The sequence below is a fragment of the Leucopleurus acutus genome, assembly GCF_964270905.1.
Source record: "Leucopleurus acutus genome assembly, chromosome: 6".
NCBI classification, from domain to species: domain Eukaryota; kingdom Metazoa; phylum Chordata; class Mammalia; order Artiodactyla; family Delphinidae; genus Leucopleurus; species Leucopleurus acutus.
Window position 1 is genome coordinate 47,228,991 of NC_139149.1, and position 13,993 is coordinate 47,242,983.

At 36.6% G+C, this 13,993-nt stretch overlaps 1 protein-coding gene and 1 pseudogene across 10 annotated transcripts in view; one reads left to right on the top strand and one right to left on the bottom strand.

Annotated features, from left to right (window-relative positions):
• The window catches only part of BAZ2B (bromodomain adjacent to zinc finger domain 2B), a 381,771-nt gene that overhangs the window by 297,506 nt on the left and 70,272 nt on the right, over positions 1–13,993 (bottom strand). For all 9 annotated transcript variants that reach the window (XM_082841899.1, XM_082841898.1, XM_082841900.1 and 6 more), the window contains exon 4: positions 510–873. The gene's annotated coding sequence lies outside the window, so the exon portion shown is untranslated. The remainder of the gene's footprint in view (positions 1–509; positions 874–13,993) is intronic.
• Positions 12,754–13,650, top strand: LOC309962998 (small ribosomal subunit protein eS6-like; annotated as a pseudogene). The gene is made up of 2 exons: positions 12,754–12,982; positions 13,098–13,650. The product of its transcript is annotated as a small ribosomal subunit protein eS6-like (transcript).

Sequence of the window (13,993 nt, forward strand, 5' to 3'; positions counted from 1 at the left end):
TGGCGGCGACCTGAGCGCTGGAAGCCGAAGGGAGGAAGGACACGCGAAGCCCGGGCGGCCGAGCAGGGCGGCCGGCACAAAGGAGGCAGACTCGCCACGGCAGCGTATGCCCGCGCCGGCGAAGGCACGGCCCGCGGCCCTGCTAGACCGAAGTCCCGCACCGGCAGCTAGGAATAAAGTTTACATTCTCCTGAGACCGCACCCCCCCTCCCACCCAGAACCACGCATCTCCGCGTCCTCCTCCCCCAAACTGCACTCGGGACCCCGAGCACCACCCCAGCCTTCCAGCCAGCACAACAAAGAGACAGACCGACCGGCGAGGGTAAACAGCCGCGGCAGGGCGAGCAGGGCGAGCAGGGCGGGCAGGGCGAGCGCCTCGAGATAAGCAACTCTGGAGTCTAACCCGCTCTCTGGAGCGTAGTTTCTCCTTTTCGGTTTCAACCGGCTTTACGATATTTGGAATTTTCATCGTCACCCGCACCCCTCACACCCGAGGATTTTAAACTCACCTTTACTTTCGAACTGAGAGTTGCGGTTGATGGGATTTTTGCCTTCCCCAGATGGTTGAAGGTTACGATTTTTGTTTTTGGAAACCCCACCACCTCCTTATTTCTATTATTATTTTTGCAAGAAAAGTATAAAGAGAGTTGGAGTGGAGGTGAAATTTGTGATCGGGAAAGCCCTGGACGCCCTCCTTCTCCGTCTTCCGCCTCTCTCTCTCTGATTAGTTCCTATCCAGCAGCAGATTGAAGCAGGAGATGATTCTTCTCAAGGTTTGTTCAGCAGCTTCACTTCTAGGCGAAGGCTTCATGAACCAAGTGACGTCAACCAACGAGGCTTCTCTCTCTCTCCTCTCTCTAACAATGAAAGTTGCTGTTAACAAGGGAAAAAAGAGAATTGTTTATACCATTTCAGTTCCAATAATAAATGACCTATCAGCTCCTAAAGTAGCCAAGGGAGGGAGGGGGTTGCTTCTTCCTCCCAAGAATCCTGTAGCTTTGAGTTTGCACCGATCCTTGTCCCAGGAAAAAGTTAAGAAACTCAAATGTTTTGTTTTGCCGTTAAAAGTAGAGAAGACAGAAAATAGGATTGAACACGTAATTTTAAAAAAAAGTACACTGGCGAATAGGGAGCATATATTAACCATTTCTACCTAAACTTTTTTGTCTGTAAACTCAGAATTTGGTTAAACTCTAAAAGCCAACTAATGTAATATGCCAAAAATTCGTGGATGTTTGGAACTCAAAATAAAATAAAAAGCAGGACGCAAAATGGTCCCGGGGTAAAACGTTACTGCCCTGACACCGGCAAGTTAAGCTGCTGTAATGTTTATGGATTGAGTTAAAATTTATATAAAACGTTAAAATAGTAAATCATTTTAAAGTTATACGTTAGAACTGTAAAAGGTAACCTCAGTAGTTTTTCCCCCCAGCTTCTGAGAGGGCAAAAGAAAAAGGGGGGAGGATAGCTAATTGTACGAATTAGAACACTTAAAAAATCAAGTGAAAACTGGGTAGCCCATTGCTCCATCTTTAAATTACACACAAGGTATGCTATTTGTCTATCCCCAGAATTTCTTCCAACTTCCTGTTTTTTACCCTTCCATTTTCTCCCACCAATTTCAGCATCCTAAAACCAAAAAAGTTAAAGGTGAAGTCCACCCAATTCCCTCCTACGGCACACCACCCTGTAGCTTCCTAAAAATGATTCTTTTAAAAAGGTCTTAACCGTGGTAACGCTTTATTACCCAAGAAGATAAATAATTAAAAATTTTTTTCATTGAGGTAGTGTTTTTCCCCTGGAACACATTAAAGTCTCAAAAGTTCATATAATTAAAACTTGCATAATTTAATTTTCAGGATAAAGAGCAAGTGAAAGGCAAGCTATAGAAAATTAATTTGACCATATATGTATATTTTGTGCATGCATATGTGGATAAATGTATCTTAAAAGATGCTATTGTTTTATGTTTCCTCTTCAGCCACTGGCTGTGATTTTAATTGTGCTGGAGGATCTTCATTAGTATTAACACATGGGGAGATTTCACAAAGCTGCTTCATTAAGACAAAAAAAAAAAGCTTGGCAGACTAGGTCTTTTTGCATGCACTGAGAATGTCAGCCTTACCTCGGTCATTTGTAACATAATAAGTGCAAGTACAATGATTGCAATGCAGGAGCGCTGGGGGGAAGGGCAGAAATACTGCCTGTCTAATAGGGATATCTGAAAAGAAGGCTGCTCATTATATAGTAAAATGTATGCTAAAAATTAGTGAAGATGATGTCTCAGGAGACTGATGCTAAATAAATTAATGTGCTGATATGTTTTTAATTATTATTTTTGTAGTAGTTTATTTCATTCTCAGGATTCACATTGAGCAGCAAAGCTGTGCTAGCATTTATTGATTTTTTTTCCCTGCCACATTCCCGGAATACAGATTTTAATCATTTCACTACACCACACTCAGTAATTTCATTAAAAACTGGAACCTTCCATCCCCAGAAAAGCATTTAATTTCAATGACATACAATTTCAGTCTTAGCAGAAAACTGTCTTTACAGTAAAAGCTGGCCTAAGGTTCAAATGCATAATTTAATCCTGAGTTTTCCATGCTCTGCATTCCTTTTGAAGCTATAATTTGAGTAACTACCTAATAACTGTAATAAGGATAATAATTTCCTTATAATATATTATTAACTCATATTTAATTAACTCAGAGGCCAAGCTCTGTACATGTATGACTGGTCAACAGTTCCACAATATCAAAATTTACTAATAATGTTACAGAAGAAAAATACAGACTACAACAAGTGTGGAAAGCCATCATTTACATATTACTTTAGCAAAGTAACATATAATAAAGTTCATGCATTTTATAGAATAGTGGTCATTACTCAAAACAGTATTTTAAAATATTTGGAAGTAAACAAGACAATTCACTGATATTTCTATATGTAAATAAAGTATTTTAATATTAATATTTCAACAATCCATTTCTGATATTTTGCCTAATCACTAGCATTACTGTTGAAAATATTCAATTTTGAAAGGATAAAAGGAAATAGCTAGATTCAAATTGTCTCAATTTTCATAAAGAATTCTCTTAAAACATTTCTCTTGAAATAAAGTTGTGGCACACTTGAATAACTTAGATAACTAGGCTGTATCTTTTACTTAAATACTTTAAACAGTATACTGCAAAGCATAGTTCAATTTTTGGTTCCAATAACATTTTGAAATAATACTGGGTTTGAAGATGACACATTGGTTTTCCAAACAATAAGTTTCATAAGAATATGTAATTTACATTGCCTAGTTTTTAGAGGAAAAAACCTGTGGGGGAAACTATTTAACATAAGAAAACTCATTTAGTAATTTAAAGTTTGGATATATGCCTAATCAATAGAAAAAATGGTTCACAGATAATGAAAGTGATTAACTTATAGAAAAATTCACATTAGAAATTCCTATCATTCTCCTGGGAGACTTTAGAACCACAGTTCAAAAAAATTTTTAAAGAGAGTGTGTGAATGTATATATATATAATTTAAAATTGAAGCCACATATAACACAAAGTTGTCTTTTCCTTGGTTGAATGATGAAGTAACTTAAAATAAGACTTAGTGTCATCAAAGGTTAGAATAAGGGATAAAACTGGTGATAATGAAGAACTTGATCTTGGTGTCTTTAAAATATATTAAAACTATATTTTTATTATCATCAGGGCTCTTTACATAGTTTGAAAAATATTTTTGCAACATTCTTAAAGGTGAAATACAGTTAAATGAAAATCAATAATTAACAAAATAGTTGACAAATGAAAAACTCACACAGATTGATATCTAAAATTCATAAAATGAATTTTCTATATTTCAATAAAAAACAAAAGCTTCAATTTTTATATTAAAATATATCTTTAAAATAATTTGTTATTTGGTAATTCAAATATATTAATTATCCAATTTAATCTACCTTTAAAACTGATTTTTAAAAATAATGATACACTAAAAATCTGAAACTGGATTACTCCAGTATTTGATACCCATTTACTAAGAAGTTGTGCCTAAATTATTTTTTAATATGATTCCTTCCCTTTTTCATGTTATCACATTTGATCATTTCAGAGATGACAACATAATCATAGAGCTGAGGGGGTAAAAAAAGAGAAAATAATCACAAGTTTTAAAATAATTTGTCTCCCATAGCAGTCTTCTACTTAAGATCATCATCTAAATCAATACCTGATGTAAAAGAATTTAATGATCAAATAGATCTTTTCCAATATAACTGATAATTATTTCTGAAATTCTATGTGATACATACCTAAACTAATTACTAATACCAATAATTTAACTAAATTATAATGCCATAAACTAATTATTCCACCACTATAGACTAAATTGTTGCACGTTCTTCTATAAAGCATCATCTATTTTTAGGACCAAGACAGAACTTCTTAAACAGGCAGATATAAAGATGGACAGGTATTTACTACTGTAGGTATTGTACATGGACCTTCAAAGAGTAAGGAATTGCCATGGACAGAGAACAAAGTCTAGGCTGACTATAAACTACAAAAAGCCAAACGAAGGAGAGATCTTAATAGTAGAACAAGTTGGCCATTGTCATGTCTTGTTTCTGTTTCAATCAGTACAGACTAATGAAGCTTTATTTGTTTTCATTCACTGAACAAACATTTGAGTGCTTGCTGTATGCTGTGCACTCTGCTAGAGGCTGGAAAAACATGAAAAGCTCACATTCTGGTTGATGTTGAAAGTGTGAAATTCCTGGGAGATTAAAGACTCACAAAAATCACATTATAAAGATACAAATAATAAAGTTTTGTGAGAATAAAGAGAATGGGGCAACTAATTCTGACTGAGAGTCTATAAAAAGCTTTATCAAAGAAATGCCATTTGAACTGCATCTCAAATACTGAGAGCTTACCAGGCAAGGAAGGCAGGAGCAGATTCTAAGTGAAAGAAACCATAAATTTAAATGCAAAGAGCTACTAGGTGTGATGTCCATCCACTAGTGAGAAATTCATTGTAACAGGAATATTCAGTGTGAGGTGTGGAATAACAGGAACTAAGGAGGAAAAGGAGGCTTGGACCTGAGAGTGAAAGGCCTTGAGTACCATGGTTGAATTTATCCTGAGAGCCAACAAAGGTCAGCAAAGAAGTGACATGATCGACCTTATTTTTAGGGAAAAATAACTGTGTAGGCAGTGCAGATAATAGACTGTAGTATGAAGAGATTGCTTAACAGTCCATGAGAAAAGGGGTAAGAGACAGTGGTATTGGAGGTTTAAAGCCAGACGTTTTTGAGGTAAAATGTGGATTTTGTGACCAACTGAAAACAGAGAGAGTTAAAGGAAAGGAAGAACTAAAGGAAAACTAGAGAGGCTTCTGGCTTAGGGAACTGGGTAAATGCTGCAGTCACTTAGTAAGGTCCAGAATACGTAAGGTAAAACAAATCATAAGGTAGTCTGGAATTAGACCTTGAATTTATGCTTTATAAGTTTTTTTGGGGTTTTTTTGCCACGCTGCGCAGCATATGGGATCTTAGTTCCCTGACCAGGGATCGAATCCGCACCCCATGCATTGGAAGCGCAGAGTCTTAACCATTGGATCGCCAGGGAAGTCCCCTTAGGTCATTTTTAAATGGGATTATTAAAATCAACTGGACAGCTTTTTCAAAATATACATACCCAGGCCCAATATCTAGAGATTCACTAGGTCTGGGTGGGGGCCTAGTATTTATTTCCTTTTTTAAAAAAATTCTGATGGTGCTTCAAATAAACACTGCTGATTAAGAATGCTGTTGTGTGACTTCCCTGGTGGTTTAGTGGTTAAGACTCCACCCTTCCACTACAGGGGGCATGTGTTTGATCCCTGGTCGGGGAACTAAGATCCTGCATGCCGTGCCACAAGGCACACAGCACCACCACCACCACCCCCAAAAAAAGAATGCTGTTATAAGCACAAGTTGGTTATAAAATTCATTTGGAATAAAAAAAAACAAGAAAAGCCCAGAAAACTCTGAAAAAGAGCATTGGGAGTAGGGGGAGGGTGTAATATCAGATATTAAAATATGCTATAAAGGCTTAATAATTTAACAGTGGCATTGGCACATGAAATAAAAAGACCAATAAACACAATAGAAAGTTGAGAAATTACCCAAGTGCATATGGAAATTTAACTTAGACAAAGGCTGTATCTCAAAGTAGTAAGGAAGAGATGGACGTTTTCATAAGTGATGTTGGGATAACTGGGTAGTCATAAGGAAAAAGACGAATTTGGATCTGTTCCAAGAATAAATTTCAAAAAGATCAGATATTTAAATATAAAAATTTGAACCACACAAGTACTAGGAGAAATTATGGGTCAATTCCTCTATAGTTGGAGAGTAGGGAAAACGTTCCTAACAATGGTCAAAACTAGATGCAGTAAAGTGAAATATTGGTAAATCTCAATATGTAAAAATAAAAAGCTTTTGTATTGAGAAAAAGAAAAAAATACTGCAAGTGAAGTATAAAGACAAATGAGAAACTGTGAAAAAAATCTGTAACATATCAGAGATAATTTAATAACCCTACATATAAAGAGTATCTAAAAATGAATAAAACACCAACACCCTGAGAGAAAAATGGCAAGAGATGTGAACAGACATTTCACAGGAAAAGAAATGCAAATGCCCCTTAAATAGAAACATTCTCAACCTTGTTCATAAGAGAAATGCAAATTAAGAATCACTGAGATACTATGTCTCGCCCAACAAATTGGCAAAAATCCAAAAGTTTCACAACACAGCCTGTTAGTGAGGCAGTTGTGGGGAAAAGGAACACTCTCAAATATTCTTTGTTAGAGTGAAAAATAGAAAAACTCCAAGAGAGAATTTTACGGTATCTAGCAAAGTTACATATGCATTTATTTTGTGTCTAGCAAATCCCACTTCCAAGAATCTGACCAAAACTGAAAAAATATAAAATAAGTATATAAGAAAATATACATTGAAGCACTGTTTCTTATAGCAAAAGTCTGCATGAAAATTAATAGAGAAACCTCACTAAAATGGAGTCTGAAGGCCAAAAGAGGGAGCCCATGTACCAGTCAAGGTCCATACAATGATCCCAATAGGAAAAGACATACCATGCATCTCCAGCTGGAAGTGACACTGTTTTACTTACTACAAATGCCAGCAGAAGCAAGAAAGATCTCTTCTTTGCCTGGCAACAGCTCAGCCAATGAAACTGTCACAACTCAGCCAATTAAGAGCCATTATACTTTGAATTCCCAGTTTCCTCCAATGGACTTTTTGTTTATCAACATCTCTCCCAACTTCCCCTTCTCTATAAAAAAATTTTCTTTCCTTTTCTTTATTGGACTTGCATGTGATTCACAGAGTCACATGTCACGAATTGCAATTCTTTGCTGCCCCCAAATAAACCCATTTTGCTGGTAAAATATCTGGCCGTTTATTGTTTTAGGTTAACATCTGGAAATAACACAAATCTCCATCATAGGGAAATGGCTGAATTAATTATGGTACACACATACAATGAAGTACTATGCAATTTTTTAAAGGAATAAAGAATATATGGAATATAAAGTATTTCACTGTCAGCTCCAGTATTTTGTTAAGTAAAAAAAATCAAAGTAGAGAAAAGCATCTATGGCATGCTACCATTCATCTATATATGTATTTCACTTTTTAAATGAAATGAAAAGTCAAAACCTTAAAACACGTGGTTACCTGTAAAAAGGAAAAGAGCAGGGTAGTAAAGATAGAATAGTAGGAAGGTTTCTCATAAAAATGTGATTTTGGAAACATAAAATAATTTACATAATTATAAAACAAAAATACATTAAATTTTAAAAGCAATCCCTTCTAAATGAAATAAATGAACTTAATTGTATATGGAGTTGGTGGCATAACCATACAGAGAAGAATATTCTAAGTGACTTTAAACACAGTAATTTTTAAAAATCACATACAAACACAATAATTTAACAGTACTTTCCTCATAGGATTTAAACTAAGAAAATGAACTTTAAAGAAGCAACAAAATAGGAACTTAATTTGTTATCATTAGCCATAGTTTTGTGGTATTAATTGGCAGTGTTATTGTAATATTATTGTATGCATAGTCTGAGAAAAAGCAAATGGATAATTAAGTTGGTGTTTTGGATGTGGGACAAAAAAGAAACAGATGTAAAATCAATGAGTTACATAAAAATTCTGTGATCATGAATTTGAACTGGATGTATTAGAATGAACTCATCACATATTTTATATTTAAAAATATATATTTCTTAGTTCTGCCCACTGTAAATGCCTAAAACCAGGGACTACTTCAGTAGCAACAAGCACATACTTATGTTTCCAATTATGGACACTAAACATCATTTGCCCCTGAAACAAATTCCTTGAAGCAAAGGTTGATTCTAGCTTTGGGATAGGTAATGGCCAAGATAAGCCTAAAATACCCTATCATACCTTTAAGCATGAAAACTATCAAAGATTATTGGGGTCATATAAAAAGGACTTGAGAGTAAATTTGAAGAACCCAACTTGAATTGGCTCCCACTGGCCAAAGATGAGACAATTTGAACTTGTTAAGAATAACTACAATGGATTGAAACATAACAAATATATCTTAAGACATGAGTTCATAATGATACTTAAAAAACACATTGTTCACCTTTGAAGAATGCTAGGGAACCAACTCATTACTTTGAAAACTGGTAAATAAAGGAAACAAATTAAGACTTTATTCAACATTTCATATCAAATGTACCTTAGGAAACCTAATTTGAAATTGTGTTTGTATGTATACATATATATCTATGAATGAAGGTCTGTATATGTATTATATGTATATATGTATGTATATGTACATACGTATATATACATATATATATCTTAAAATTTGAACATAAGATTTTTTTTAAATGAAATGTTATTGGTCTGCACTAACAGTTATTATGATCAAGTGTACAATTTACCTGTGAGTTTCAAGGCAGATAAAACAAAGAGGGAACAGGATACTATTCTTGTCTGATAAATAAGAAAGTAACCAATTCAATAAGACAAACTTAAAACATTGGAGTAAAATGTCAAAGTTTTGATGTAATCTTATAGCCAATGCATAGACATCATTTGTATGGTCTTTCTTGTAGCAATCCTCCATAAAAGCCAAGGGCATATGATGAACATGTTAAGTTGATTGCATTAAATCAATTAACAAATCAGTCACATAAGGCTGTGTAGATTATGCATGGGACCACTCCAGGGGCAGCAGTGTGATGAATCCAACTCATACAAGCACATGCTGTCAAAAATTAAATCTTTAGGGATTCTTGAAGCTACTAGTTAAACACAGCCATTACCAAAAATAAATATTTTCAAACTTATATTAAAAACAAATAAATACAACTCATCACTTCTTATTTTATTATGCTTTACTATTATCGATGCCCTTGAGGTTATTTATGTCCATTGTAGCATGCAGAAAAAGCTATACAGTGGTGTGCTACTGCCCATCTCTTCCCAACTCTATTACCAGTGATATCACATTGGCAGCTTGAAACAGACCACAGTGGGAATGTTTACAACCTAGAAATCGGCAAATGCTACAAATCAGGGCATGAGCTTAATGTTTTGTTGATAGTCTAGACCAGGGGTCCCCAAGCCCTGGGCCACGAACTGGTATCAGTCCATGGCCCATTGGGAACTGGGCCGCACAGCAGGAGGTGAGCAGTGGGCAAGCGAGCAAATCTTCATCTGTATTTACAGCCGCTCCCCATCTCTTGCATTACCACCTGAGCTACACCCCCTGTCAGATCAGTGGTGGCATTAGATTCTCATAGGAGTGCGAACCCTACTGTGAACTGTGCATGTGAGGCATCTAGGCTGCGCGCTCCTTATGAGAATCTAATGCCTGATGATCTGAGGTGGAGCTGAGGTGATGATGCTAGCAGTGGGGAGCGGCTGCAAATACAGATCATCATTAGCAGAGAGGTTTGACTGCACAGAGACCATAATAAATCAGTTGCTTGCAGACTCATATCAAAACCCTATCAGTGAGTGGCAAGTGAAAACAAGCTCAGGGCTCCCACTGATTCTGCATTATGGTGAGTTATATAATTATTTCATTATATATTACAATGTAATAATAATAGAAATAAACTGCACAATAAATGTAATGTGCTTGAATCATCCTGAAACCATCCCTACCTGCCCCCAGTCTATGGAAAAATTGTCTTCCATGAAACTGGTCCCTGGTGCCAAAAAGGTTGGGGAACCACTGGTCTAGACTTAAGTAATAGAAAAAAGTATTAATCAAATTAAATTTAAAGTGTTACGCTGAAATAAATAATCTTCTAATACTATTTTAAAACTATTAATGAGTTAGTGAGAAGTCACATCATTGATGAAAAAGTAAAGTTTAATTTTCATCTTACTCTTTTACTTAGACAAAAATATCAATGACCATTTATGTTAATACTACATTCTTCAACAATTGCACACCTATAGGTTGGCTACAGACAGGGCTATAGAAACAAGAGTTTGGTAAAAATCAACCAAAGCATTCTGTAAGAATCAATCGCCTATATGGATTTTACAATACAGTATTGTATATGTTATTATTTATAAATTGTAATTATTTTTATTCCCAGAAAGATTTACTAGCACACCTCTTTTGGGGAGGACCACGATCACTAGCCCTTGAGGAGTGCACAGTCCAACTGAGAAATGTAAATACTCCAAAATATCTGATACAATGTGTTAAATACTCTAATAGAGGTATTCAAAGTGAAATGAGTACACATTAGAAGTGGTTATTTTTTCTGGGTGGAGATGGCGGAAGAAGAATGCATATCCTAATTTGTGAAACAGTCCATCTCATAGTAATAAAGCCTTCTTTGCATTATAGTTTGTCCTAATATATTATTTTCAGCACTAATGTAATAATTTAGCCCTAATGTAATAATTTAGCCCTGAAAGACAATTTTAGGCTTTTCAAGCTTCTGATACATGCTGCCATTGGGGCAAGCCACCTGAAATCACAGAAATGGTCTTTTTTAGGGTCATGAAGAAATTTTTTTTTTTTTTGCCGAGTAGCTTGCAGGATCTTAGTTCCCTGACCAGGGATTGAACCCGGACCCCAGCAGTGAAAGTGCTGAGTCCTAACCACTGGACTGCCAGAGAATTCCCATGAAAAAATATTTTTATATCATGTCTGATTTCAAAAATGCATATGACTAACTTCCCTCTTGACAGCCAACCTGTTTCAAGGTGGAAAACAAGAGTTTTCTATTCACTGCTCATTTTTTTTCACAGCATTTTGAAGAATATATACTCAAGGACCAAAATTCAATCATAGGCACAATTCTCATGATTTCCTTTAAAAACTGAATGAAGATCAAAGTCCATATTGTTTACAGACAATTGTGCTCTGGCAATAATGCACTATGAGAAATAATATTTAAGTGTCAACTCTTTAACTAGTGTAGAGATGTTGTTCCTGTTCTCTGCTTGTACTCTGTCAATACTGAATCCAACAAACCTTTTCCAGAAAATTTTTTGGCTCAAAAAATAATCACAAGCCAAAATTTAAAAATTTCTTTCCCTTTAAGCATGGATTTTCAGTGATTAAAAAGAAAAACAAACAAGAAGCTGTCAAGCACTTCTCCCTCATAAACAGTAAAACATCCATGTATGCTCTGTACATAGAAGGTTTCACCCAACTGTAAAGTATCTGTTAGCATGCACATGTTAAGAGTAGGTAGAGGGCTTCCCTGGTGGTGCAGTTGTTGAGAATCTGCCTGCCAATGCAGGGGACACGGGTTCGAGTCCTGGTCTGGGAAGATCCCACATGCCACGGAGCAACTAGGCCCGTGTGCTACAGCTACTGAACCTGCACGTCTGGAGCCTGTGCTCCGCAACAAGAGAAGGCCGCGACAGTGAGAGGCCCGCGCACCGCCATGAAGAGTGGCCCCCGCTCGTCGCAACTAGAGAAAGCCCACGCACAGAAACAAAGACCCAACACAGCCAAAAATAAATAAATAAATTTATATTAAGAAAAGAGTAGGTAGAGTAACTATGCTTTCTTATTACATCATTGATATTATAATGTCCAAAACTATCACATTAAAGGAATTCTGCCAATAGTTGATCCTGAGTTCTTGCCAGACATAATATTTATTATTTTGCTGCAGGTTTAATAAACTTGGCAACTGTATGGTTTTATATCTACTTTTGCTCTGAGAAGTGCAACACTGAATTAATACTTCCTTAGCTTTAGTGTCTTTTCTACCTTTAGAGACAAAAATACTGGAAAGTGTTATTTTGTGCTTATTCTGGGAAGCTTTTACTGTTTTACCAGAATAGTTTACCCAAAAAAAGTCATCATATTTTGTTTAAAACAGAGTCAATGGCTTTAAAATACCCCAGCCCAGGGAATTCCCTGGTGGTCCAGGGGTTAGGATCCATGCTTCCACTGCAGGGGGCATGGGTTCATCCCTGGTTGGGGAAATAAGATCCCGCTTGCTACACAGATCCTAGCCCAAGTGCATTAAAATTACTTTTTATTACTTCTCTCTCTCCCCCCATATATCTATAACCTTTCTCTCTCTTTCCCATTCTTGACTGAAGAGAGGCAATTGGAGAGAGAGAGAAAAAAATTATCCTCTGAGAGGCAAATCAAATGATAGAAATCACCTGGAAATAATATAAGTTGAGCTCTTTTTCTTGGCGCCTCGGAGGTGGTCGGCTGCTTCAGAATGAGGCTGAACATCTCTTTTCCAGCCACTGGCTGCCAGAAACTCATTGAAGTGGAAGATAAATGAAAACTTCGTAACTTTTATGAGAAGCGTATGGCTACAGAAGTTGCTGCTGACGCTCTGGGTGAAGAATGGAAGGGTTATGTGGTCCGAATCAGTGGTGGGAACGACAAACAGGGTTTCCCCATGAAGCAGGGTGTCTTGACCCATGTAGTTTTGATTTGCATTTCTCCAGTGATTAGTGATGTTGAGCATCCTTTCATGTGTTTGGTGGCAATCTGTATATCTTCTTTGGAGAAATGTCTATTTAGGTCTTCTGCCCATTTCTGGACATGGCCGAGTCTGCCTACTACTGAGTAAGGGGCATTCCTGTTACAGACCAAGGAGGACTGGAGAAAGAAAGCACAGATCTGTGCGGGGTTGCATTGTGGATGCCAAAATGAGCGTTCTCCATTTGGTCATCGTAAAAAAAGGGGAGAAGGATATTCCTGGACTCGCTGATACTACTGTGCCTCATCGCCTGGGGCCCAAAAGAGCTAGCAGAATCTGCAAACTTTTCAGACTCCCTAAAGAAGATGATGTCCGCCAGTATGTTGTGAAAAAGCCCCTAAACAAAGAAGGTAAGAAACCTAGGACCAAAACACCCAAGGTGCAGCGTCTTGTTACTCCACGTGTTCTGCAACACAAACGTCGGCGTATTGCTCTGAAGAAACAGCGAACTAAGAAAAATAAGAGGCTGCAGAATCTGCTAAACTTTTGGCCAAGAGAATGAAGGAGGCCAAAGAAAAACACCAGGAAGAGACTGCGAAGAAACGGAGGCTGTCCTCGCTGAGAGCTTCTACTTCTGAGTCCAGTCAAAAGTGAGATGTTCTAAGAGTAACAAATAAATAAGATCAGACATCAAAAAAAAAAAAAAAGATAATATAAGTTGAATCTTTAAAAATGTCAAAAAAGAAACTTATGTACTGTGAATTTTTTTGTATGGCCAAAGAATAAGAAGAGAGGAGCTTTTGTGGCAGCTTTTTTTTTTTACATCTTTATTGGAGTATAATTGCTTTACAATGGTGTGTTAGTTTCTGCTTTATAACAAAGTGAATCAGCTATACATACACATATATCCCCATATCTCCTCCCTCTTGCGTCTCCCTCCCACCCTCCCTATCCCAGCCCTCTAGGTGGTCACAAAGCACCAGCTGATCTCCCTGCT